At 51.9% G+C, this 26,971-nt stretch overlaps 1 long non-coding RNA gene across 2 annotated transcripts; it reads left to right on the top strand.

The window, feature by feature from the left end:
* Nucleotides 1–49: 49 nt before the first annotated feature.
* On the top strand, nt 50–25,348 carry LOC111774643 (uncharacterized). Of its 2 annotated transcripts, XR_011441364.1 has the most exons (4): nt 50–184; nt 15,258–15,445; nt 22,359–22,595; nt 23,799–25,348. It is a non-coding gene; the product is annotated as an uncharacterized lncRNA (long non-coding RNA). The 2 variants fall into 2 exon arrangements; XR_002809715.2 differs by lacking the exon at nt 23,799–25,348 and having other exon boundaries at nt 22,359–22,762.
* Nucleotides 25,349–26,971: the final 1,623 nt, after the last annotated feature.

The following is a 26,971-nucleotide window of genomic DNA, read 5'->3' as shown; positions in this document are numbered from 1 at the left end:
CCTTGAAAAAAAAAAAATCTCTGATTGAAGCCCTGTGCTACCAGCGCTATCAAAACTTGAACTGCGAACTGGCTTCCGTTCGCCCTCCTCCTCCTTCCTCCGCTCCGAGCCTCCGGAGGGTGTCTGCGTTTCAATCCGAATCTTGCCTGCTCTTCTCCCGCGCCTGTCTTCCTTGTCCTAAAACGTGAGCGAATTCGCTTCCTAAATCTGCGTCCAGACGCGCAGGGCAGGGAGGATTTAGGGGGGAAAAATGGAAAGGAGGGAGAGAGAGAGAGAGAGAGACACGGAGCGGGAGAGGGAGCGCGAGGAGAGGGAGGGAGCGAGAGAAAGCGAGCAAGAGCTCCTCGCCACCCTCCTCCGCCTCTAGAATTCCCCGGGCGTCTGCTCGGCGGCTCTAGAAGGTCGGGCTCTGCTGTGGGCTGCGGGGAGCCGGAGGCCTCTTGATTGGCTCTTTGACGCTTTCGGACCAATTGTGTTGCTGCATAGGCGTGGTTTTCACAGGTCGAGTGCTGGGGGATAGAGCCGAGTTATAAAAAGAAGGTGTCGGAAACTGTAACGTCGCAGCGCCGCATCGGTACTACTGCCTGTCCTGTGAATATGTCAACATGATCAGAGGGAGGGCGGGGAGCCACTGGGGAGCGCGCGCGCACAGAGTCGCCTCTAGGTGGCTTATCGAGAGCTCGCCGCAGCCCCAGAGCTCGCTCGCTCTTGCTCAGCCCACGTCTGAAATGCCTCAGTCATCCAGCCCGGGATCGAGGGCGGAGGCAGGGCCAGGGAGGAAAGGGGAGGGAGGAGGCAGAGAGCGAGCCGGGCGAGGAAGGCGGAGAGCGCGCCGGGCGCCGGACAGGGGCGCTCGCCTCTCGCGCGCTCGGCTCGCCTCTCCGGCCGGCGGCCGTTTCTATCTCCCGCTCACCCTCTTACCCCGGCCCCGGGCGAGCCAGGCGGACGGCCGAGCCTCCCGCGAGCTGCCATTTGGCCGCTGGGCGCAACAAAAGCCAACAGCCGCGGAGAGGCGAGCGCCGAGCGAGACTCCAGCCTTGCGCGCTCTGCAGCCCCACGTGGAGCCCAGCTCCGCTCGGCCGCCGCTGAAGGGCTCCCGAGCTCGGGTGTCTCTCGGGCCGGTCTCCCCTGCCTCTGGGCTCGCGGCTTCACGAGCACACGGATGCGGCCAGATTTGAGCACAGGCGTGAAGGGCTCCAGCCCCACCGTGCCCCACCCGAAACCTTGCGCGGAGACCCAAACACCCCCAGCACATCTGTTGACGAACACGCGCCAGCACACTGGGACCCAGCCACCCGCAGACAAACACGTACTCGCAAACACGTACACAGCCTGCGCGGCTGGCCATGTCTGCGCTTATGCGGGGAGGCGGACTGGGGATTTTTTGAATTGCCTTTACTAGCCCTTTTAGATCTTGTTTTCCATCTGGATTTGGGCTCCCTGTATTCCACCTAAACGTGTGTTTGAGTGTAGAGGGGAGAACGGAGATCTGGACAAAGTGAGCGCAGCGAGGGGCTAGGTTCCGGGCCTGTCCCCGCCAAGCCGCAGCCGTCACCTCGCTGGCCTGCTCGGTGCGGAGCTGCTGGTAGCGGGTGGGCGAGCTGGTAGGGGGAGGTGCGGCAGCCTTCTATCTTCTCCAGGCATCGCACTTATCTCTCGGTGCCTCAGTTCTTTCTCCACCCGGGGACTTATCTCGCCAGAAGTCGGGGATGAATTTGCAAAACAAACCGTGAAACGCCCCCACCCCAGAGGCGAGGTGACTAGTTCCAGTTCAGGTAGGGTGGGGGCCTCAGCGAGGGTGAAGGGGAGGGTGGCAACCCGATCTTACCGATCACACCAGTCGCCAAATTGAAAGCTGTGACAGCAGGCCCCTGTCCAGGTCAGAGGATCCCCCAGACTCCCCATTTCTCGCTTCCAGGGGTCAATGCTTTGGGCTGTCTCTGCTTAGATGGAGGGAAATCTTGGGGTGAATGTTCTCTTACCCTTCCTGAGGTGAGAGCTTCTTCCAGTGGAAAGGGAATGGAGAAAGGGGTGATTTCGGGGCCTAGGGGGTTAAGAAACCCAAGGCTTGGGATGTGGGTCCGTCTTTGTGTGTAGACCGCACAGTCCTTTCTTATGTTCTGACCTGTGTACCTCCTAAACCCCCAGCTCCCAGGCTCCGAAGTGGGAGCAAGTGGAGGGTGGAAAAGCAGTTCCATTGTGGGCCAACCGCGCGGAGATAGGGGCGGAACTTTTGAGGCGACAAGCTTTTCCAGCCTCGCATTTTTGACGCACATGGTTAAGAGCGCTTGGCGCCAGCGCTGAGAATGCCCTGAAGTCACCAGAGAAAAGAGTGGGTCTGCGAATTCAGTCTGGCTCTCCATCTCGCTCCTTTCTTTTCCTCTCGGCCTGTCTTTCTGTGGCGTCTTCTCGATCTCTCTCTGCCGGTGGTTACAAAGAGAGAAATAGGGAGAGAAAGGAAAGAGGCGGCGGGGCCCCACGGTGTTGCCTCACAACGCCTCCTCCCGCGTGCCTTGTGGCGCGATCCTGAAGGTTGCGAGGAGCCAGGCCTTCCCCTCCTCACACCGACCACTGAGGTCACTGCAGGGTTTCTCGAGTCTCCGGAGGCAAAAACTCCCCCCCCCCTCCCCCACACTGCTCGCCGCCTGAGCCTGGAGCTGCTCCGCTGCGCTTTCAGGAGCGGCCCCAAACCCGGCGACCTGGTTTTGCCTGCAGTCGCCGCCAGTCTCTGCCACGCCGCTCCGAGTGGAAGCGAAGTAATTCTGTAACCACAGTGTGACTGACCCCCTCCTCACCCACTCGGTGCCCCAAGCATCCAGACGCGCTGGAGAGAGACGTTTTACTCGCGCCTCTGCATTGTGCCCTCCCTTTTGTTTAGGACACGGAAGGGAGGCTCGCTGATTTTACTGTACTTGTAAATACGTCCACTCGCCTTTGGCCCCACCGTGGACTGAGCGTGATTTCTGCCCCTCACACTGCCCCCTCGTCCCTATGCGCCTATTTTTGCCCGTAGTTCTGACTTAACCCTGGGGTCACCCCAGTTGCCACTCTTGACCCTCACTCCTACTCCAGCGCGCAAGGAGGCGGGGGAGAGGAAAGTTTGCGGGGTTCTGAATCGAAAATGTCGACATCTTGCTAATGGTCTGCAAACTTCCGCCAATTACGACTGACCTCCCAGACTCGGCCCCAGGAGACTCGTATTATGCAGGGAGGCCGCGGTAACTTGGGATCAAAAGCGGAAAGGTGCGAACTCCTCTTTGTCTCTGCTAGGCCGCCGCGCCCCCCTCCCGGTGGGTGATAAACCCACTCTGGCGCCGGCCGTGCGCTGGGTGATTAATTTGCGAACAAACAAAAGCGGCCTGGTGGCCACTGCATGCGAGTTAAACATTGGCTAGCGTGTTCTGAAGACTTGTGCCAGGCCTGGCCGCCGCGGGAACCCACAAGGCTTGCGCGCTCCAGGCCAGGGCTTTAGTCTCCAGCCGCGGGCTCTACACGGTCTTTTTTTTTTTTTTTTCCTCTTCGCAGATCCCCTCTATCTTCTCTCTCCCCGCTTCTCGCTGTACAAAAGACAGGCAGGAAACAGCGGATGAGCCTGCCCCTGGGCAGAGTCCGACAGACGCTGCTTTACGCGCGGGAGAAGGATCCACATTTGGGATTCGAGAGGACTCAGGGAACTTCTGGTATCCCCCAATTATTCCTCAGCGAGTTTTCACTTAATTCTAGGCTTGATTTTTTTAAAATAATAACTCACCCCACCCCCCCGCCGCCTCTGCATATCTGTAATGCCTGCAGCGTTTAAGGCGAAGGAGTAGTGTGTGTGTGGATGTTGAAGTGGGAAGGGGGCAGAGGAGCCTCAGAATAAATTTCGTATGTACACAAACCGCACACACACGGACACAAATGCAAAACCGGATCACCTATCCTCGGCTCAGGCCAGGATGGGCAGAGAAGCCAGCCTTGCGAAAGAATGGCCCAGGAAGCCTTTGCTGGACCCGGCTTATCCCTCTGGCACCGCCTGCCTCCAACTATAAAGGGGACCAACCGACCCTTTGGTGACCGAATGGTGTTTATCTGAAGTTTACTAAAAAGGGAGGAGGAGGGGGAAAGAAGGGTGGGTAGGCGGGGTCGTTTACTTTGGCAAGTTTGCTGTAAATATTCTCCTCGGCTTGTGTGAGGTCTGGCGGGGGACTGTTACACGCTCACTCCCACCTAAACTTTCACCCCCGTTAGCTGCGCAGCTTTTTTCAGTCGGAGGTGTCGCTAAATTGGGAACTCTGTTGACATAAGGACATCCGTGTTTCTCCAGGGTCTGAGGCCTAATTAAGAAGTTTCCTACAGGGGTCGGTCAACACGTAAACTTACCCCTCCCCGGGAGGGTTTTCTGATGGCCCGGCGGTGGAGAGATGGCTCCCTGTTTCTGCCCGATGCCCCCGCGCACTGGTACCCGCTCCTTTGATATTGACAAGCGTTGAAACTGACGAGGTGCCCGCCTTGGGCTCCTAGCCTCCTTGGTGCTCATTTGCCCCAACGGGGGGACAGATCCCAGGGAAGCAGCTCCCTCAGGGGTGCCTAGCTTAGAGTGCGTGCTTCCTCCCGGAAATCGCCTCCAGCGCCCCCTCCCCACATTAGCGCTCTCGTGCCACCCGGAACCCTGAAGCTCCCGCTCGCAGCTCTGAACCCAACGAGGACTTCTGCGCAGACCTGGGAGGCTCGATTGTCCTCTTGGAGCCTCGGATTCAACCCCCTCTACTCACCCCCGCCAGAAAAAAAAAAAAAAAAAAGCTTGCTTTAAGCTCAGGTCAGAAGGCTGCGGGGTCAGCCTGTTTGAGGGAGAGTGAGCTTCTCCATCCTTCCTCATCCAGGGGCACGGCATCTTGGTTGGACCAGACAGGGCACGCACCTTGTTTCTTTTTCTCCCCCTCTCCTTCTTTTGGTCTCCCTGTCTCACTGTTCGTCTCCTTTCAGGATTCTGTGACTGTGGATCAGTGATCTTTCTCCTGTGTTCTTCTGTCTCCTCTCCCTCACCTCTCTGTGGTTCTTAGTTTCTATTTCTCCTTCCTGTCTGTCTCTATCCCGCAGCCTTTCACTCTTCTCGTTCTTTCTGGTTTTGATTTACTCTCCTTTCTCCTCTTTCTCCCACTTCTCCCCTTTTATTTCCTCTGGCTTCCTCTCTGAATGCTCTCCTGCCTTTCTGGATTTCTGGATTGCTTCTGTATTTCCCCCTCTCTCCCTCCCTCATCTTTTCCAGTAACTATGACAGGCTGGAGATACCTTTTCTTGGGGTCCAAGTCAACACCTGGCCCTCACACCCTAAGCTGGGAAGATCGGGTGTCCTGATAGATAGAAAAGGCTTGGGCCCATTAGTGTAGGTTGGAAGTCTTGTTTGGTATCCCGAAAGTCACCCTTTTCCCTAGAGCTGGCCGTCACCCCAGCTCCAATGCTCTGGTCTCTCTCTCTCTCTCTGTCTGTCTCTTCTTTCCAAGGCAGGAGCCCAAGGTGAAAACATCAAAAGCCTCAGCTCCTAGCCTCTGTCTTGCCCCAGGAGCAGAGCGCTTTCCTGTAAGGCACATTTCCCTGTCCTCTGACAGCCCTCTAAATTATTGATCAGGGCGATTCAGTGCAAGAGTCTGAAGTGTGTGTGAGATGGAGAAGATTGTCCAAGTTGTCTAGCTGGGGGAAGCAGTATTTTTAGTAAGAGGCTCACTTTGGCGCCAGTTGATTTCTGCTGCTTCTAGAGAATCATTCGTTATACACTTAATCCACGCTTATCATACCTCTTTTTAATGTAAATATGTTTTTGGCAGAGGCAAAATGAAAAGATTTCACCCCCTGCATTATTCTTATTAGCATCTACCTTTCATCAAAGCTGATCGCCCTGCAAAATGGCAAATTTGTACATGGCTAGTGATTTAGGCAAGTTGGAAGGGAAACAAGAAAAAGGAGGATGAAGGAAGTGTGTGTGTGTGTCTGGGGAGGGTGCCTTTTATACATCTGTGAAGGGTTTTTTCCTCTCTTTCAGGAAAAGGAACTAATTGTGGTTTCCTAATTTCAAACCAATCTACATCTTCAATGCTCTCTTTGTGTGTTTTAAACAATTACTTAAAAAAAAAGAAAGATAATGAGATGGACGTTTCTTAGTTCAGCAGAAATGAATTCACGAGGACGAGGCCGGGGAATTTTCCCTCTCATCTTATCTGACCCAGAATCAGCAAGACACAGGCTGGAGCTGAGCTGGCCCCAGGCACATTGACCACCCAACACCTTTCTTTCTTCAACATCCTCTTTCCAGATTTGCAGTCAGACAGGTAAGGGTGTAAATGGCCCCTCAGTGATTTATGCCATGAATTTGGCTCATGGGGAGAGGAGACTAGGGGACAGAATACTTAAAAAGGTGGAGGAAAAATAAAACGATATACTCTGCAATTCTCCACTGCAGATGGAGGGTGTCATTCAAACAGGAGACCTTACTTCCTTGGTTTCCCGCTCTGCTTCTTGTCATCATGACTGGTGTTGTTAGGTGCCAGGGGCCGAGGCAGTGGGGTCTCGCCCTGTGAGAGCAGATGGGGCAGCGAACAGGGAGCTCTGTAAGTGAGAGGGCATGGCAAATTAAATGGCCGCTACTGTCAGGAAGGTTGACAGCACAAAGAAAGATCGGCTCCTCCAAATCTGCTGAACGAATGTCCCCTCGAAGCCACAGACACGTTTCCTCAATTTGAGCGCAATATCCATTACTATTTCCCTTACTGGGTTTCAATTAAAGAGGGTGAGAGCAGAGAAGGGAGGCAGGACATAAATGAAAGGGAGTGGTGGGCACAGAAGTTGTGTGTGTCTTTTCCTCTCTTTTCTTTCCAGTTTCTTCTTGTGCCCTCAGGGCTGCTCCTTGCCAGCCATCTCGTCTGCCTGTGTTCCCAAAGGTCAGGTTTTCATGTCTCCCAAACCCAGCAGGATGAGGAGATAACCCGCACAGAGATTCTTTCCTATGGAGCAGAGCTCTCTTCGAGATTCGAGGGGTGTGAGCATTTGAAGGGTCCACGTTTTACTGTCATACTGAAAACTGATCAAATCCCTTCTCCCTTGCACAATCCTATGGAAAATAGAATCTTTTGTGGTTCCAGGGCCCAAGGTGGTGGGTGGTGATGTCACCTGCTTCTCTGGCATGACTGGCAGGGAGGGGATTGGAAAACCTGCTGCCAAGGCCAAGATGTGGGTCTTGGATTCAGGATCCTGACTCCAGGCCTCGCCTGTTGCTGAGCAGCTGCCCTATCGGCCAGGCAGACTCTCTGGCCAAACTCACTTCTCACAATTTGGAACCCAGCACCAGTGTGTCCACCCCCTCCACCTTCTGTGTTCACTGACCCTGTGCCACTGCCACTCGGATAACTAGGCCGCACCTCTGTGTCAGTCTTAATTATCTGACAATCTGGGTCGCCTCCTCCTCCATGTCAGCAAGAGAAACGAGGCCTCAACAATGTGACTTTAAGTCGGAGATGCCTTGCTCCCAACCCAATCATGCCTGCCCACAATAATACATCACAAATCCGGCATAAGTCTTATAGAATATCAGGCGAGTGGTCCGCGGGGCTGGAGAAACTGTTTTCTATGTCCCATCCTGAGCTAAAGGCTTGCGTGGAAGTCGTGGCCCTGGAAAGCCCGGACGCCTTTAGAAGTTTCCCGCTTGGGGTTTGCATACATGAGGGCTGGAGAAGTTTCTCTTTCCTTTCTTTTTAAGCTTTTATTTATCTTTTAGAGGAAGAGAGAGGGAGGCAGAGACACACACACATACGTAGAAAGAGAGAATGTTTGAGATTAGAGCGCTTTTCCTAAGAATTGCTTTTGCTGGCTCCCTGGCCTCAGTTCATTTCATCTCCAAGCCAAATATTAAAAATCCTTCTGGCAGGCGGGCGGACAGGCGGGCAGAGAGGAGCGGCCTTCCCGATCTAGGAACCTGCCCTTAACTTTCCTCGCAATGCTCTTTCCTCCTTTCTCTTGGAAAGGAAAAATTGGGGCCTCAGGAAGACAGCACAGCCCAGGGCGCCCCACAAGGTCCTTTCGGCGATGGTTTCCGCCCCAGGAGGGCTTCACCTACCGCCGCCCCCCTTACCCCGGTTCCAAACACGGAAGATGGATGCCTCGCCTCGGTGCGGCTCCAGGCCTCGCCCAGCGCGCAACCGGAGAAGACGCTTGCTGCCTCGGGTTACACTCGCGCTCTGGGTAGTGGGGCAGGGGCTCGGATCTTGCCCCAAACGCCACTGCACCGGCCCGCGGCGGAGCAACGGGGTCTTGGACGAGCTGGCGTGCCCTGCCCCCCGGTTGCAACAAGGTCCCGCCAGGCCGCGGGCGCTGGCTCCCTGCGCCGGTTACCTGCCTTCCTTCTGCAGCTACCGGGGCGGGGCGAGGCGGGCTCCCCGGATGGGAACGGAAAAAGCGCGGCCGGCCCAGTCCCCGGAGCTCAGGTCCTTTTCTCTTAGAGAACTAAAAGTAAGATTACAGGGATCCAGTTAGGAGACCCTCACCTACCCGCCCCCCCCCCCCATCCCATTTGTCTTTTTGCAGCATTGATTCTTACCTCCCCCTCTGCCCCTTTGCAAAGACAAATTGGGAGGTGGACACTAAAGACCTTAAGTGGCGGGGAAGAGGAGGGTTACCAAAAATAAGACAGAAATGTAGCACTCTGTCTCTCAAAGGGATGGAAAAGCAGTCGCACGGAGATAGCCTCCTGGGAGTAAAAAAGAGCCCGAGGGGAACCAAGCTGAGGCCAGAGAATCTCCGTGCGCACAGAGAGGGTGGGGTGGAGGGCGCGTTCTCCTCTCCCACCGCTGGGGTGTGTTTTTACACGTCTTCTTAGCAGCAAGTTCTATAAACAGGGAGTTTGAGGCTGTCTCTGGCTTGAGTGTAGACACCTCTCTTTCTCGCTTGCCCCCCTACAAGCCAAAGCGCAGGGGCAAGGGGCGGGGGTAGGGGGTAGAGGGACGCTCCCTCCCCCATCTGACTTGCAGGGGACATTTGCGTTTGAAATAGCTCCTCTTGTCTTCGGTCAGTAAAATATGAGTTCCCCACGAGTCTGAGTCTGGTCTTCTGGTACCTTACGCAGGGTTTGGGTAGTGTGGGGAGGAGGGCCGCTCTAATTACCTCTCAGCAGAGTGGGGGTGGGAGGGGGATTCTGTCTTCTCGGCCCAACCCTGCTGGGGTGCCGGGGCGCCTTATTAAACCCAGACGCTCCGTCCAGGAGTTGGGGCCATGCGGAAAAGATTTACAATTAAGCCAATTGGGGCCGAATACAGCCATGCAGAGTTTGCAGGTGTAAATAATGCCTTTTTTCCCCCTTTCCAAGCGACTTCATTTCAACGCCCCCTTCCCTCCCCTCCACCTCTCCGCCCCCCCAGGACTCTGCTCCTTTTGAAAGAAGAAGGGGGAGAGAGGACAGTGCGGCAGAGTTAGGATTTTTCTATTAGACAAGTTAAAATATGATGTTGCACTCACTTTTATGTTCGTGTATTAATGCCGTGAATAGCCAGGGCAGGCTCCTCTGTTTCATTTCTCCGTCTAGAATTCATGAATTGTTGGAGTCAGTGGAAGGCCTTTGAGTGTGGGTTGTGAATTCCTTTTTTTTTTTTCTTTCAAGGATGGAACAGATTTCTATATAAGAGGGATATTGGGGTTGAATTATTATAAAGATTTTTAGTTGTAGAGATTGAAGGGGCAAAAGACTTTTTCCCTTTAGTTGGGCCATCAGAAGGGAGCCCCAAGCTGAATCTGGGCAAGAGGTGGGCCTGGCTTTCTGAGAGCAGAGCCCGACCATTTCTAGAGCTTCCATTTACATTTTCCTCAGTCTTGGAGAGCTTGCTGAGCCGCGCATGGGTCCAACTTTAACGCTATATTCCATTGTATTATTGAAATGTAATAGAATATGCATGTGTGTTTCTAAAATGTTCTATGTGGTACAAGTGTGTACATATGGACATTCCAAGCAGCCCCAAACATGAAATTAAATCTCAGATTAAAAAATGCATTGCAATCACACCCCACGGGCAGACTCCCATTTGATCAATATAGACAGAGTTAAATTTGTTTTGCAGCTACACAGTTACTCCTTTTCTCTCGGAGCAATAAAGTTTGTCTGTTACAAATTACCAGGGAATTGGAGAATATGCCCCCGCTCCCAATTGTTGCTCGGTGTTTTTAGTCTCGCACTACCCCACTCAATAATATATGTAATATGTGTGTACACAGGCACTTTTCCAAAAAAAATTAGCGATAACATTCGGAGTTATAAAGAGTGGTCTTTTTCTCCCTCTGCGTTTAGGATTCCGTGCGCGCTGGGGTGCCACTCCGGGGACCCCATCCCGGGGGATTGACACACACGGGGATCCTGGGAGAGGAAGTGTTCCAGCCCGGGTTGCAGGCAAGGGCAGGGAGTCAAGGCGCCTGACTGGAGCTAGGCTAAGGTCCTAGGTGTAGAATTAGGAAGGCAAGACTTAACATGCCCGCAGGAAGGGAGAGCAAGCGTCACCCAGCCTGCAAGGAGCCCCCGAGCCGCCACAGGAAAGTTTCCAGGCAGTGGTGGCGCAAACCCTATTTTGTTTTCTTTTCCTTTTTCTTTTTTTCCTCCTTTAAACAATTCTCTGTGCAGTGCATATGTTGGGCATTAATAAAAGGGGGAGGGGGGTCTTGAACGCTGGGTGAACCCGAATCCGCCTTAAGCAGTGGGGGGAATACGTGGGGGACGCGTTGGAGACACAGTGCCCTAATTTCGGGGGCCGGAGGGCGGCCAGGGAGGCACCACTTCCCGCTTGGATACCTCCGCACCTCCCTTCTGGACGGGCTGGCCAGGAACCTCTGCGGAAGGTGCTCTTGCCGTCTCGCCGCTGGATGGCGCTCGGGGGAGACGTGGCTGGCCCACCGTCGTCTTCCGTGTGGCCAGCACGGCCTCAGCGAATTTCCGCTGACGCTCGGGGTAGGAACCTCAGTTTTGAGCGTCCGCAGTGGCAGTTCCAGATGCACCAGGAGGTCAGAGCTGTTCCTGGAGGCTGGGGCGGGAGAGGAGCACCCACAGTTCGCCAGATCTGGAAGTGGGACCAAGAGAGGCTGGACGAGCAAGAACAGGGATGTCCCCAGAAGAGAGTTAGGGGACAACCAGCACCTCATTTCTTAGGCGCCAGGGCACTAGCTCTTCTTTCCCGGGAAAGGGGTGTGTGTCTGTGTGTGGAGGGGAGAGTGGTCTGGAAAGGAGGATAGCCAGATAAGTGTGGGATGCGAAAAGGGTACATGGATTGCCCAGTCCAGGTATGCTGGTGAAAATCAGAGTGGCTGCCCTTACTAGCCTGAATTGCTCCCCTGGAAGTGGGAGTCTCAGGGCTGAGGCGCAGTCGGATGTCACGGCCTTCTAACGCCCCTTGGACACTGGGCACTGCACACTGACAGATGCACCTGAGTCCTCATCTGGAGGTGTCTCTGTGAGGACACTTAAGACCTCAGACTGGCTGTTCCGTAGCCAAAAGAGGAGCTGTGGGCTACAATATTGGGAAAAATAAATTCACTCAACACTTATTGAGCGCTTACTGCATACTAGGCACTGCATTAGACTTGTCAAAAGTTACTTAATCAGCTGGAAAGGGGGAAAAATCAACGATGAGCAAAGAAGTGAATGGGCTCCATGGTCTGGGTGGGAGTGTTTATTCTTAGTTCACTATTCTGTAAGCTCCTGGAGGCATGGGACCCGTCAGATCGCCACCTCTGATCACAGTGCCTGGCAATCCATAGGTGCTCAAAGAATAATCCTTCAATACAGGAATGAAAGTCGGTGAAGAAAGGGAGAGAAGGAGACTAAAGGGGAGTCTCCATGCATTTCAAAAGCAAATGATGGCTTAAAATAAAAAAGCGTCAAACTTCTTAGCTGCTCCCCGAACGGATTCTGTTATGTAAAGCAAGACAGTGAAAAGACAGGTGTGGGACGGAAAGTTTGGTTTAATGGATAGAAACGTCCACGGGGGTCATTCCAAGAATATTGACTGAGGGGCTTCTCCGTCCGGATACTCTGCTAAGCCCTGGAGACACGTGGGCGAAGAGATGGGTCCTCACCGACTTGATGTAAGCATTATGGTCTTCAGCTTTGTTCACTGCGGTGAAAACAGTGATATACACCCCACTTTACAGACGAGGAAAATTGAGGCCCAGGAAGGGCGATATGAGAGAGGGCTAAAGTTCAAGGTCTCAGGGCAGGAAGGCCAGACTTGAGGCTCAGTGGTTCTCGCTGCCAAGAGGCAGCGCCCTTGAAATCCCGAGCGCTTCTGACGCTGCCCGCGAGCGGGGCGCCGGTGTAAGCGGGAGCCAGAGTCTACACCGCCAAGGTCCCGCAAATGACTTCCCCAGGTCTGCGCGCCCCAGCTTCGAGCTGGGGGCTGTGGTGAAGTATTGACCTCTAGACTCTCCCATCCGTTTCTTCCATTCAGCGCCTACCCCTTGCCTAGGACTGGGCAGTACTGCCGCTCTTCGTAGACCGGGAAACTAGACCAGATAGGTAGGGAGTCTCGCCCAAGGTCGCAGGGCTATAAAGTGACAGCAAAGAAGCCTCTACACATTCCCACACACTACCCCCCCCCCCCGGGTTTTATGCTTCTGTGCAGACCCCTTCCCTCATCAGTACCCCAGTGCCCCGCGCAGTCTGGCACATGTAGTGTGTTCATCAAATGTTTGTTGATTGAATAAACTAATTCTTGTTTGTTTTAAAAATAGAACAGAACTAAAAAATGAATCCATGATCGAATAAAGGGGAGTGGGGTGAGAAGCTCGTTTTCCCGACGCGCTGCGTGAGGGTGGGACCGGCTTGGGTCACCCGCGCGTCCTCGCACAGTGGCCAAGCCACCTCCCTTTCCACCAGTTTTACAAAGACGGCTGTGATTTCCTTCCCTCTATATTTTTGTCCTAGACTTCGTTCGGTTGATCGATGGAGACACGCTGACCCACCGTGAGGTCAATACAATCGATGCGGTCCTCGAGGAGCGCTGGGCAATCCCCTCGCTGGTGCGCGCTGGGTTCCACCCAGCAGGTGTCGGGACACAGGGTTTCCCGTTCCCCGCGGTCGTTCCTACTGCAAGGAGGATGGGGGTAGGTGGGCGGGAATGAGTCTCCAGCCCCATCTGGTGAGCCTCTGGGTACCCCAGGCCGGGAGAGTGCGCTCCACTCCCACCCAGCCCGCCGAGCGCCGGCGAAGCTCCCTAGGAGATTTCATTCTGGACCCTCTCGGCCCTTGAATCCAACACCCGGATCGCTGCCTGGCTGATCCGTCCTCCTTAGCTCTTCGTCCCGCCTGCGAAATGGGTTTGTTATGAAATGCTGTTTATTGGGGAGAACATTTGTGAAATTCTGGCGAGGATGATAATATTCTAAGAGCTTTTCCCCACATCAGCTCGTCAAATACAGCAATCCGAAGAGGCCTTCTCAGCGCTCCCCATTTTCCAGGAGAGAAAACTGAGTCACGCAGAGAGGTACAGACGTGCCTGAGGTCCCACAGCTGGCTAGTCTCTCGTGGAGCTGAGGCTTAACCTTGGGATTGTCTAACCCACTGTCTGGCTTAACGACAAGGCAGAAGGTGCACAGAGGCGATCTGTTTCCTTGACTTCTTTGCCCTTTTGGGAAGAAAGCCCTTCTAACCCTTTCCCAAATCTGGAAACTGCCTTGGTCCCGTACTGCCTTCTTTCTGGAAGAAAATGCAATTGATGGGTGGGGGGGCGGTAGTTGCGAGTCTGACAAACCTTCTTAAACTCTGGAAATCAGAGCTTTCAAGGCTTTTTTTTTTTTTGGACGAAGGAAGGAGGGGGACGTGTGTGGAGAATCAATATGGTCCAGACAGCCCTTCACAAAGGGGCTCCAGGCGGGCGCCGAGGCCGCAAGGCCCCCGCCCCACCGCCCGCGGCGAATTAATTGGGCCCTGAAAGAAGGGGCGACGTAGCTTCCAGTTAATTAGTCAAGAAATGAATCAAGTCCCAGCGGCCTGGCAAAGGCCCCTGGGGCGCGGGTTTTGTGCAAGCCAAATTGGTCGGTGGGGCGCTCCCCTTGGGCCGGGTGGGGCGCGGCGGGGAACACGGCTTGGGCGCCTCCGGCCGTCCTGCGCCCGGCGCCTTGCGCCCCAGCGGGCTCGCGCGCTCCCCGGGCTCCAGCTTCGTCGTCTCTTTCCCTTTTTCTGTCTCTCTCCTCTCACTTTTCTTTCCCCTTTTCGGTCTTGGCCGTTGCCCGCTCTCCGATTCTCTTTGGCTCTCAGAACTTCACTCGTATTTCCCACCCGCCGGCGCCCCCCACCTCCCGGCCCCTTCCCCCGTCTCTCCCCAAGCTCTCTGCCCGGAGACGTCTCTCTCTAAAGCCCCCTCGTCCGCTTAGCAGGGTCTAGGGCTGGGTGGTTCGGCGACGGCGCTGGGGTTGTGGAGAAGCTCTGACTTAGGGAGACAGGGTAGAAATGAGCACTGACTTTGGAGCCCTGAGGCTTGCTGTCTGTTCCTGGGTGCACGACCCTTCACCCTTGGGTCCCCTGGGATCCGGGCTCCCGATGGCGCTTAGAAGATTCCTCTGAGAGAACGCATGATTTTGAAAGGGGTTGGTCACCGGTGACCTGTGTCTCCATACGGTGGGGACTTAAAGGCAGACCCGCGTGAGCAATTATTGGGTGGCTGATGTGTGCCGGCCTTACATTCCTCCTCCAGCCTCTCCTTCAGTCACTCTGAGTCAACGCAGGCAGCAAAGATCCAGGTGTTTTCATCAAAAGCAGCTCTGTGGGAGAAAAGGGAGGGGAGGCACAACTCATAAACCCAAGTATTTCAAGGTCTTTCTGTACCACGTGCCAGTCCACTTCCCTGAGCTAAACGGATGGAACTCGGAGCTCAGAGAAGTGGAGGGATTTTCCTGGAGTCACACAGCAAAGAGGCAGCGAGGCTGAGGGTTCCACTCCCTAACCAGGCATTCGGCGCTGGCCCCTGGGGCCCGTGAGGACGTCAGAGCATCATTTGTTCTCCTGGCCTGGCCTGGCCTGGAATGTTTATGAGCCGGAGAGGACCACTGGAATGGCCTTGCCTCCTCTAGCTTGGCGTTAAGGCTAGAATGTCTCTCGGACCCGGTATTTTTCTCCCGTCTTTCTTTCTGTCTCTCTAGCTCTGTCTTTGCTTTGGTCTCTCCTGCACCGATCTTTCCCTCTCTCTCTCCCCAAATGCACATGTCGCAATTTGAAAGTGTCGCAAGTTGAAATCAGAATCTCTCCCACTTTCTTCCAGTTCTCCAGGTAGCTGCCTACATCTCGCGGCTTGGAGCTGCGTAGACGTCCATCTGCCCCCAACCGCCAGGATCCGAGCTGCAGAGGCAAACTCCATTCGATCGCACGCCCTCCCTGCTCCGCTGACCGCCCAGCCCCTCCCCAAGCCGCATCCATGAGGTCCTGGTAGAGACTCCAGCGGACGATTGGGTGAGTGCATGCGTTCCAAACAGCAGCCCGGAACCGCGTTTCTCCTTTCTTCCTTTGCCCGCTTGACCGACTTTGGCTACGCTCAAGGCCCCGAGGTGCCTGCGCCGCGCTTGGCTTCGCTTCCCGCCTCTCTCAGGAGGCCCGGGACTGTGGTTTCCGCTCGCCACATCTCCTCCTGGCGCGCACGCAAGAGCTTGCCTGGAGCCGACTGCTTTGGGCCTCAGTTTCCCCCTTCCTTTCGCATCAGAGACGCGACACACGAAACGGTTCTGGGAGGACGAATGGCGAATGGATTGCTTGGTGACGGCCCCGAAGTACCTCTTTGTGAAGTGGGGTCCAGATTGGAGCATGGCCGCCTGACTCCCAGATCCGTAACTTCCCCTGTTCATCCCTCTCCGCCGACTTCTCCCCACCTCCACGCGTACCATCCGGAGATGAAACACTGGCGCTGTCTCGCTTCCCACACTGGGAACGGAGCCCACCACCCTCCATGATCTCAGTCTCTCCTCAGCGCGACCCACAGCCTGCTGGGGCTCCTTTGGCAGCGTGGGTGTGCCCAGCTGTGGGTAGGTAAAGACAAGCCAGGTTCTAGTCAGCAGGTGCACGCTTGGGTGTGGGCAGGGCTGGTTCCTCGGGGGGGCTGTCTGCTCCCTTGTGATTGCTGCTGGCCTGGGTACATTTGAAGACTCGCAGGTGGTGCCTTCCAGCAAACTGTTGGCATGCCCGCCACTGAGCTTTAGGAGAAGGCCTGTTAGAGCCTGGGAACGGCACATGAGTCCACAAACCCTTCCCCGCCTCAGCTCCCTCCTCTGAAAAATGGGCAAAACAGGTCCTGCCACGGAGGACAATGGCAAAGAGTCAATGAGATCAACCCTGGCACACAGTAGTGCTCATGAAGCAGTAGCCGTTTGGGCCCCTAACTTCTCTGCACTTACTCTCTCTCTCTCCATAGATGTATGTGCATATACGTATATATTTACTAAATTATATATATTAAATATTAAATTATATATATTTATATATGGTTACTAAATATATATTTACTAAAAGTATATGCCATATGTATTTACAGAAAGTATATATATTTACATATATATTTAGTAAATTATATATATTATATATTATATAATTGAATATATTCATTATAAATTAAATTAAATATATAATATATGATTAAATATATATGAAATTATACATATTTACTGAATATATATATTTACTAAAAGTATATGCTTAGTATATACCATATATATTTACTGAAAGTACATATATACTTACTAAAAATCTCTATATATATTTCGGAAAGTATAGACCCAGTATATGATGTATACATTTAGAGTATGCGTCAGAGTGCATACGTCTATTTTTCTCTTAGATGACCACCTGGCATATATGAAGTCCTCTCCATTAGTATTACTCTCTCGCCCCATTGTGTTCTCAGCTCAGCCTGAAGCCACAGTTCTCGTCCTCTCCCCAGGTTGATCCTGCAATGAGACCCTCCCTCCAGCTTCCCACTCGAGGCATACAGCCCCTGTGGGCCCCTTTCCTCAATCCCAGGACCTCAGGATGGCAAGTGATCCCACAGATGCAGTGCTCCCTTCCTCCCCTGGCACTGGCGTCAGGGTCCAGCTGGCTTAGAGACCAGGTGTCCTGACTCCAAATCCAGTGCCTTTTCCACCTCGGCCCACCTGACTCTCCCCCCGGTCTTCTCCATCTCCTGATGTGAGGGGAAAAGCTTCTCAGACCTATTGAGGAAAAGGAACTTGTGGAGAATGGAGGAACGTTGCTGGGGGCCTGGGTGTCTGTGGGCAGAGCCCCCAGCAGTGATGAGCTCTGCCAGTGAGGAGGGGGCTGCATGGGACCAAGCTGGGAGGAATGTCAGGGTCCTGGGTAGGACCCGCTGTGGCAGCTGCCCAGTTCCTAGTCCGCAGCAGAAGCCAGCATCCCCTTCCCCAGTCCTCGGGGACACTGTAAAATTGGGGTAGAGCTGTGACCTGAGCAGCCTGAGAGCTGGGTGGAGGAGACAGGAGGATGGAGAAACAGGGAGACAGACAGACAGACACTGAAGAAGCGACAGAGACCCTTACGCACTCAGAGACTGGGAGAGGCACAGATGAAAGAGAAAGATGCTTGCAGAGACTGAGTGAGGCAGAGAGAGAGAAACAGACAAACAACTAGAGGCCCAGATGAGAGACAACAGAGGAAAAGGGGGAAATAAGGAAGGAGCATGGAAAAGGAATGCCCAAACGAGACAGAAGCAAGCTCAGGGAGGCTTGGGGCAGGCCAGCCACACCCCCTGGCCGCCCCCCTGATGTATTACTTAACATGGCCCGAAGATTATCCAGCACAGTATAAATGCCTCCATTAAATCACGATTGAGCTGTGCCAACCGACTAATTCCCAATTCCCGAAGAAGCCTCCAGCCCTCAGGGAATATGGTTTTCGAAACCATATAAAGCATCAGATACCAGCAACTTAGGAGATAAGTTATCATTCATTAGGGGTTTCCAGGGGCCCCCGACAAGGCCTTTGGGGTGGAGGTGGGGGAGTGTGTGGCCGAGAGCTTGCAAGTTGGTGCGGAAAAAGGCAGGCCGTTCCTCGGTTTGCCGTTGGCTTGGCCTAGAAGGCTCTCTCTTCTCCCAGGGCACAGCCGCTCAAACCCACGAGGACGGTTTGGCTGGTAGGATCCAGTTCACCAGGAAGAGGGAACATTTCCCCAGGGTCCTCCAGATTCCCAGAGTGCATTTGGAGAGATGGAGAGGGGCTGTGTCAGTTCCCAGAGCCTCCCTCTGGCTGGGGTGGGGTGGGGTGGGGGAGCAGCCCCTGGAACTCCTGAGAACGCAGATCTGTGTTCAACCACAGGAGGCTGGTGAGAAATGAGGAGGGTCTGATTCTAGAGAGAAGCCTGGGTCAGGTGAAGTTCCCCCCTCCCCAACTCATCACTCGACTAGTTCAAATAAATCGCACATCATCTTCCCTCCCCCTCGGCCTCCTCCCTTATCTCCCAGTCTGCCAAGAAAAGTATTTTAAAAGGACATTTTAATGGTAGCAAATAAAAGGATTTCTTTTCCTTTTTTCTTTCTTTTTTTGTTGTTGCAAAGGCTTGTGTTTGCTTTGCCTTAGCAAACAGCTGATAGAGTTTGCTTTAAAGAAGCGCTTAAAAAAAAAAAATGGACCCACAGGGCAGGCCCAGCGTGAACCCGGAGCATGCATGTTCTGTGGCCGTGTGTGTGTGCTCAGGCGTCCTGAGCCGGCTTGCAGTAATAAATGGAACCTGCTTCAGGTGCAGAAAGCCGGGAGGGGCTTGGGGAGGAATGCGCAGATGGATTTACACCTGTCTCTACAGCTGCCATTGACAGCACTTACAGCCTCCAGAAATGACCCCTGGTGCCGACTTGTCTGGAAGCCATCAGGGTTAGTTTTGAAGCAGGAATCTTCGAGTGGACCAGAGGGCCAGCCGTGCCCCCCACCCCCGCTTCCCTGTTGCTGTCCTCAAGTGCTGCCCAGCAGAGCAGTGTGGCTGCCTCGCCCCCTCTGGTCACCAATCCCTCCCTCCGGGTTTCCTCTGCCAGACAAATATCATCATTGACTTTCAGCTCCCTTTGGTGCCGCCACCTAATGAGGGCCGGGCAGCATGCAGGGTTTGCAGCCAGATCATCACTGTCCCCTCCTCCCCCACCCAGGAGCTGGGTCTGGTCCCAGGAATCTGTGGGATTCCTGACTCCACCCTCCAGCCAGTTTCTGCCCCCTGCCACCGGCCCCGCCCCAGCCCACTGGCCAGACAGTGGAGTGACTGATAATATCCAGATGCCTCTGGAATCTTGCTTCCAGTCCTCTGCACTCGGCCTGGTCTGCAGAAGTGGGGGCAGTGGGCAGACGGCATCCTGCCCTGAAACGTGTTGCCACCTCTCAGAGGCTGATGAAAGCCCCACTCAGCTGGGCCCTTCAGGACGGGGGACCCTGGAGCCAGGACACTCAGAAGGCATGTTTAACACCCATGCTGGGAACTTGGAGTCCCTGACTTTCTCCCCCGCGGCCCCACAGAGGTCTAGGAGGCTGAGAGGGGCCAGATTGCAGGCCACCAGCTGCCAGAGCAGCCACAGGGAGAAGCCCAGCGCTTGGCCTTAAAATGAGCAGGCGCTGGGCAGGTATCTGGCCTCAGCTCCCTTACTGGTAAAACTGGGGAGGGTGGGGGGAGGGCACTGAGAGCACATTCATGTTTTATGTATCTTGGTATCACCTTCCCAATTATTTCCTTAACATATATTTTCATGATAAACTCACTTTTTCAAAACACCAAATTTGTTGAAAATGAAATTTTTAGGTACTGTAAAGGAAACTCTCATCTCACCTGCCAGCAGTGGAAGGAAATTGTAAAAGGATCAGTGATGAACATGAGGCAATGTTGCCCCTCTCTGAGCCGGAGGTTCACTCTCTGATAATGCTGCAAGTCTGCAGAGAGAAAGGTGCTCAAGACGGGTTAGCGCTAACCTGAGACTGGACTTAGAAGGAATGAAGAAAACATTGAAAGGGGAATCGTCTTCATCCTCTGTGATTCAGTCCCATATAAAGCCACCTCCAGCTCCCACACTCCTAACCATTTCGACATTTTGGGCAACGCTGCTCAACACGCTTTCCTACAGCTTTTAATAGGATAGTAGCAAGAAGGATCACGTGTTCAGATCTCAGGTTTCTAGGCTCTGCTCCTCTCCTAGTCTCAGAATCCTGGCTCGGGCCTTTGGCTTCATTCTCTCCATCACCAAGAAAGGCTTCTCTACGTTTTTGGGCCATGGGCCCCTGGGCAATGGGGTGATTGTGGATACCTCCTCAGAATAATCTTAAAAGACATTAGATGACAATTTTAAAGAAAAGCAATATTAAAAATATAAAAGAATAGTAACATCTAGCTTCCTTGTGAGTGCATCAAATAACAAAATCTAGCAAGATCTCTAATTTTGTACCTTTTGAAGTCAGGATGAGCGAAACATTTGGGGACCTCGGTCACGCCTATAATGAGATACGAAGATGCCTGTGATTCTGTTGGTGACCAAGCCACAGCCACTGCCAGTCCTCCTGTGGGTTGTCACTTCTCTTCAAAACGGGAGGAAATACTAATTTCACTGTGAGTTTAGTGAAAACGAAAGTGTGATTGTTTTTTCCCCCATCCAAGTTCACGGGTCCCTAAATTCTATCCACGGACTCGCCCAGCCCTGTAAGAGTCCCTTGGAGGGTGCCAGGGTAAGGACCCCTGAAGTGTAAAGGGAATGAGTTGGGCTCTCCGTCTCTGTGGGACGGAGGAAGATTCTCATGGGAAACAGGCCCAGCTTCGAATGCTGTCGCAATCTGCCCATACCCGATACCGCCGGGGGCCAGGGCAGAGAGGAAAGCCATTATCAACAACATTTTGAGGAATATTTCTCAACGGGCCCAGGAGGGAGTGAGGACTGGCTTGGGGCTGTTTTAGCTCAGAGAGGTGAAGTTTCTCCTGAAAGTGTTTATCAGTACCCTGATCCCAACATACCTGTACTCCACCTCTGGGGTGACATGCTGGGCAGCTCTGGCCCATCTAAAAACTCAGTTTTCCCATCTAGATAAAGGCTCCATCAGCACCACATCTCTGCAGCTCTTTGCCCCAAGGATCCATGGACAAGTCCCTCCTTAGCATTGGGTAATCCCTTCATAAAGATTAAGCCAGGGAGCTGGTGCCTTCCCTGCCTTTCATCAAAACATTTCCTCAAGCACCTGTGCTCAGGGAAGGGAGGTTGCAAATGGCCCCAGGACACTATCACTCACTGCCCTCGGTGAAATACAGCTTAAAGAACTTGGAGCTACTGGGCCAGGCACTTGAAGGTTGGCTTAAGGGATAGCCAGAAATAAGAAAGCTGGAAACCGTCAGAACACCCACAGGTAGATGGGGAGTCGCTTAGAGTCGAACAGGGTGACCTTGGCAGATTCTGGTGTTCCAGAAAAATGAGAACCAAAGCATTTATGGACTAGCTACTCTGTGCACGACCTATGCCCTGTTCTTTCCATTAGCTAAAGGCACCAGTACCAGGTCTAATATTCATTCATTCATTCATTCGCTCATTCATTGAACAAATGTGTACCCAGGGCTTTCTATATGTCTCAGCTCAGGATAGAGCAGCAAACCAAACACATAAAAATGATTGTCCCCAAGGACGTTCTAGTGGGGGAGGGAAGGATGCAGAACAAAATAAGCGGGTAAGATCTAGGGGACCGGCCCGGTGGTGCAGTAGTTAAGCTTGCACGTTCCACTTCTCGGCGGCCTGGGGTTCACCGGTTCGGATCCCGGGTATGGACATGGCACCGCTTGGCACACCATGCTGTGGTAGGCGTCCTACGTATAAAGTAGAGGAAGATGGGCATGGATGTTAGCTCAGGGCCAGCCTTCCTCAGCAAAAAGAGGAGGATTGGCAGTAGTTAGCTCAGGGCTAATCTTCCTCAAAAAAAGAAAAAGGTCTGTTTTTGATGGTGATGAGTGATATGGAAAAAATAAATCAGGAAAGGGAGTTGTGGACAAGGGGATGGTGGGGTTTAGTTTTAAAGGGTGGTCAGAGAAGGCCCCACTGAGAAGGTGACGTTTCAGCCAAGACTTGGGGGAGGTGGTGCTAAGCCACAGGGATGACCAGAGGAAGCAGGAGAGAGGAAGCAGGTACGAGAGAGCCATCCTTACTCGACACCTGCTTTATCCTGGACTCTGAGCTGCGCGCCGTCTGTCCATGGTCTGAATCGTACCAGCAGTACTAAAAGGTAGTTATTATTTTCTTCCTATTTTGTTGCTGGGGAAGGAGAGGCTCAGAGAGGTTAAGTGACTTGCCCAAGGTCGCTCAAAGAGCATAAAGCAGAACCAGAATTTGAACCGTGGACTCAATTTCTCTTTCCTCCACACCAGGCTGCCTCTGACACATTCCTGGGAAGACAGAAGAAAGGAAGGAGAGGGAAGGCGATGGAGGAGTGGCAGAAGAAGACCGAAGAGTACAACTTACCTTTATGAATCATGAATGTGGTCTTACAGCGAGGGAAACTGAGGCCCAGAGAGGAAAAGTAATAGTCCAAGGTCACAAAGAAAAAATCCTCACGTCTGCATGTCTTAGTTCATCAGTGGCTCTTCTTGTCTTGGCATCACTTGGCAAGTCACTCTGGCCCTCTGGGCCTCAGTTTCCTTATCTGTAAAATGGGGCTAATTATATCAACCTCCCACAGTTTTTCAACAGGAGACAGAAGATGACTCAGGAGAGAGACTTCATTCTAATGCTTGGCACAGAGCTGGTGCCCAATAAATATTAGATTTCTTCATTCCTCCTCGGCCTATTTGCTTCCTGGCAGCATTTGGTCCAGAGTAGGGGTGACGTGTCTGCTGATTGTCATGGTCTATGCTAGTGGTCTCCAATTTTTATTTATTTACTTACTTATTTTTTTGCTGAGGAAGATTCACCCTCAACTAACAACTATGCCAATCTTCTCTATTTTTTGGTACGTAGGCCGCCGGCACAGCATGACTGCTAACAGAGCTGTGTAGGTCCATGCCTGGGAACCAAATGTGGGCTGCCAAAGCAGAGTGTACCAAACTTAACCACTAGGCCACTGGGGCTGGTGCCTCCAATTTTTTTTTTTTTAATGAATCATTTCCAACATTAAAAATTGGAGAGAATGGTAGAATGAACTTCCATATAGCCACCACTTTGATTCAACAATGATCAACTCATGGGCAATCTTGTTTCATGAATACCCCCAGTGGATTGTTTGAATGCAAATCCAGGCACTATATTATTTCATTTGTAGACACTTTCATGTGCATCTCCAAAACAGAAGAATGAATTTTTTTGAAAAACACAACTATAATACTCTTATCACACGCACCCCCAACTCAGTGATTGCCTAACCTTACGAAATATCCACTTAGTACTCAGTGTTCCCTGATTGACTCCATTCTTCTTATTTTATTACAGTTGGTTTGTCCCAGTCAGGATGGGGACAAGGTGTCTACACTGTGCATGATCCACCTCCCACTTTTTTTTCCTTGAAAAGAAATTTTCATTGAAAGAATGGAATCACTCTTGCTCTTACCATTTGCATCCCCTAAGTGTCACTTGTTACGTTTCTCTGTCCCCTGTATTTCCTATAAACTAGCTAGATGTTTGACGAGACTCAATGTTGATTCTCTTCGCAAGCCCACTTCTAGACGACAGCATGTACTTCGATCTCAATATCACTTTTCTTTCATCTTGGCTTGGTAGCAGCCACTGAACACCATTTTCTGGATGGATCCAGTATTTCATTAGGGCTTTGCAAAACGGTGATATTTCACTTCTTTCATTTCTTCTTCTTCCAGGTGGAATACTCCCAAATTTCTTTGGAGGACGTCACATCTTTACAAACTAAGAGTTGAGTAGAAACTGCCCAATATCTATATATTTTCACTTTTCTAACATATACCTCTTCTGCTGAATTGACATATGATTTATTATTGAACTGTACTAAAATGGAAATTAAAAAGAAAAGCATTTAAAAATAAATGTACATAGAAGTTCTCTGTCCACTCAGTGGTCGGTCCATGCCTAGTCCAGGGGTGTGCACAACTTCATCAGGGATTCATTTCTTTTCTTTTTTCTTAAGATTTTATTTTTCCTTTTTCTCCCAAATCTCCCCAGTACATAGTTGTGTCTTTTTAGTTGTGGGTCCTTCTAGTGCTATGTGGGACGCCGCCTCAGCCTGGCTTGATGAGCGGTGCCGTGTCCGCACCCAGGATTCGAACCTGTGAAACCCCGGGCCGCTGAAGGGGAGCACGTGGACTTAACCACTGGGCCACAGGGCGGGCCCAGGGATTCATTTCTTAAATCAGTCAGGATGCCTCTTGCAAACAAATGAAAAAGGAGTCTGTGAAGCTGACAACGTTCATCCATCTCATCCCCTCCTTGTCCGCTGATGCTGGGAGAAGGGAAGGAAGGTTCTGCGAAAGCCACGTCCATCTGGGGGGTCCTGTGCCAGGACGGTTTACACACCGGAAGCTGCTTCAGGGCAAGTTGCGCTTTTTGAAAAAATTTTTTTTTCATTTTTCATTTGAGTGTACTCCCTCCCTTGGAGCAAACGGGAGGCAGGTCAATCGCTCAGCAGAGCCTTTAAACAAACCACATTGCCCGCAGGTCTGCGTCGTGAAGGAGTGGATTTACCCTTCACCACTCCGCCTGAGGAGTGTTAACAGCAGAATTAAGGCTGGGGAACCTGGCAGGGGCTTGCTTGCTGCGAGGGAGGTGTGTCTGTGCCTTTTTGCAAGGCATTAATCACTTGTTTATAGAGAGGAAAGGAAGGGGAAAAAAAAAGCAACAGGAGGACCGTGTGGTGTGAGCTGCTGGGTCTTGGGTGCCCTCTTGCCCCCTGCCGCCCGTCCCCCCATTCCACTGGGACCAGACCAGCTGGCGTTTGTCCTGTGTTCCAGAGCAATGTGGGGCGGAGCAGACTCTCAAGAGTGCGAGCAGTGGGGGTCCCTGCAGAGCCGGGCATGGAGTCGCATTGGTGGTGAGGGCAGGGTGTCCCGGGGTGTGCGGATCTGCAGGTCTGAACCACCTCAAAGTGTTTAAAATATAATGTGCTCGTCTTTCTTCTCCCCACCCTGCCACACACACACACTCCTTTTCATACATATGTCTAATCACCAAGCTCACACTCTACACTCATGTTTTGGGGGGAGAAAAGAAAATTATTATTCTCACATAGATATTTATCTGGAGACAGTGGAGCTCAACTTGGAAACCAGACTTGGAGCTCGACCTATTTGTAACTGTTTACTATTTACTACTTGTAACTGTTTACTATTTACTACTAACTATTTGGAATTGTGCAACATACGGCTGTATTACCCATTAATAAAGAGGCAAAGAAGCACATGGGGTTTTTTTTCTGATAAAAAAATTAAATATGCTCATGGTATAAATCTGAAACCCGCAGAAAAGATTAGTCAAAATTCTAACAATAATCACTTTCATTTTTTTCCCTTACGCATCTAGTTAAAATAAAAATACTCTTTTCTTTTGAGTAGGTTAAAGATTTTTATTTTTTAACTTTTTTTCTTTTTCTCCCAAAGCCCCCCGGTACATAGTTGTGTATCTTTAGTTGTGGCTCCTTCCAGTTGTGGCATGTGGGATGCCGCCTCAGCATGGCCTGACGAGTGATGCCATGTCCACACCCAGGATTCGAACTGGCGAAACCCTGGGCAGCCAAAGCAGAACGCGAAAACCCTACCACTCGGCCATGGGGCCGGCCCCTTGAGTAGGTTGTATAAGGACAGGGTGTCAAATCTAAGAGGTACAAAATGGTAGAGTGAAAAGTAATTCTTTCTCTCATTAACTCTCTCACTTCCTTTCCTCATAAGTGGGCATAAATATCAACCTCTATCCTTCTAGTTATATTAACATATATATGTGAATATAAATGTACGTGGATGCACACACATATATGTAGTTTTTACTGATGCATCGCTTTCTTTTATTTTTGAACTATATTATTCATGCCAGAATGTATTATTTTTTACAGAAAAGATTACTTTTTGTTGTGAATTTATATACATGGAATATCTTTTAATAGTTCACATTTAGGGGCCGGCCCCGTAGCCGAGTGGTTAAGTTCGCGTGCTCCGCTATGGCGGCCCGGGGTTTCGCTGGTTCGGATCCTGGGCGCGGACATGGCACTGCTCGTCAGGCCCCGGTGGGGTGGCGTCCCACATGCCACAACTAGAAGGACCTGCAGCTAAGATATACAACTATGTACGGGGGGGATTTGGGGAGAAAAATCAGAAAAAAAAAAGATAAAAAATAGTTCATATTTAATTCAACATTTAAGGAATCATCCTTATTAAAAAGGAGAGACTAAGTTAGACGAAATGGGCATTCCACAGGAGAATGGTGGCACCTGGCAGCTAAGGGTAAATTACAAATATCCGCTATGTAAACAGTAAGTCTGCTGGGCCAGGTGTTACTCAGACACAAGCATTTTTCCTTCGCCTTTATCAATAATAAATGCAGTAGCCCAACAACCGGACCTCAAGACTTTTGCCTACACTGCAAGCAGATCTTGCTAAATGGACAGAAACTGCCAGGCTGAGCAAGCACACTAAGACATTGACATCCTGAAACCCTCAGCAGTTCAGCCATGTGTTTAAGAGCGTTGGCCCCGCGATGGTTCCAGCTGAATCCTTCGTGCTCCTCTCTGGCAAGGAGTGCCACTTTATTGTGCCCAGGATGTTGGATGGGTCTTAAAACGAGCCATCTACAGTCGCTCTGTGGTCAGTTCAGCCTACGACTCTGCTGTCTCAAATCCATTTGCAATGGCTGTAAAAGGCTGTCAGCCGACGCTAGCAGTAAATCTTCCTCTCCCATTCAAAAAGGCTGACAAGGGAGAAGCAGCTTGAGTTTTCACTCCGGCCTTGCAAACTTGCAGTCCTGCTGTGCCGGGCTTGTTTCACACGCTTGAGAACGCGTGCTCCTTTTTCTCTGCCATGGTGGCCCGGTG

The sequence above is a fragment of the Equus caballus genome, chromosome 8 (assembly GCF_041296265.1).
Source record: "Equus caballus isolate H_3958 breed thoroughbred chromosome 8, TB-T2T, whole genome shotgun sequence".
Taxonomy (NCBI): Eukaryota; Metazoa; Chordata; class Mammalia; order Perissodactyla; family Equidae; genus Equus; species Equus caballus.
This window is presented reverse-complemented; position numbering and strand designations above follow the sequence as displayed.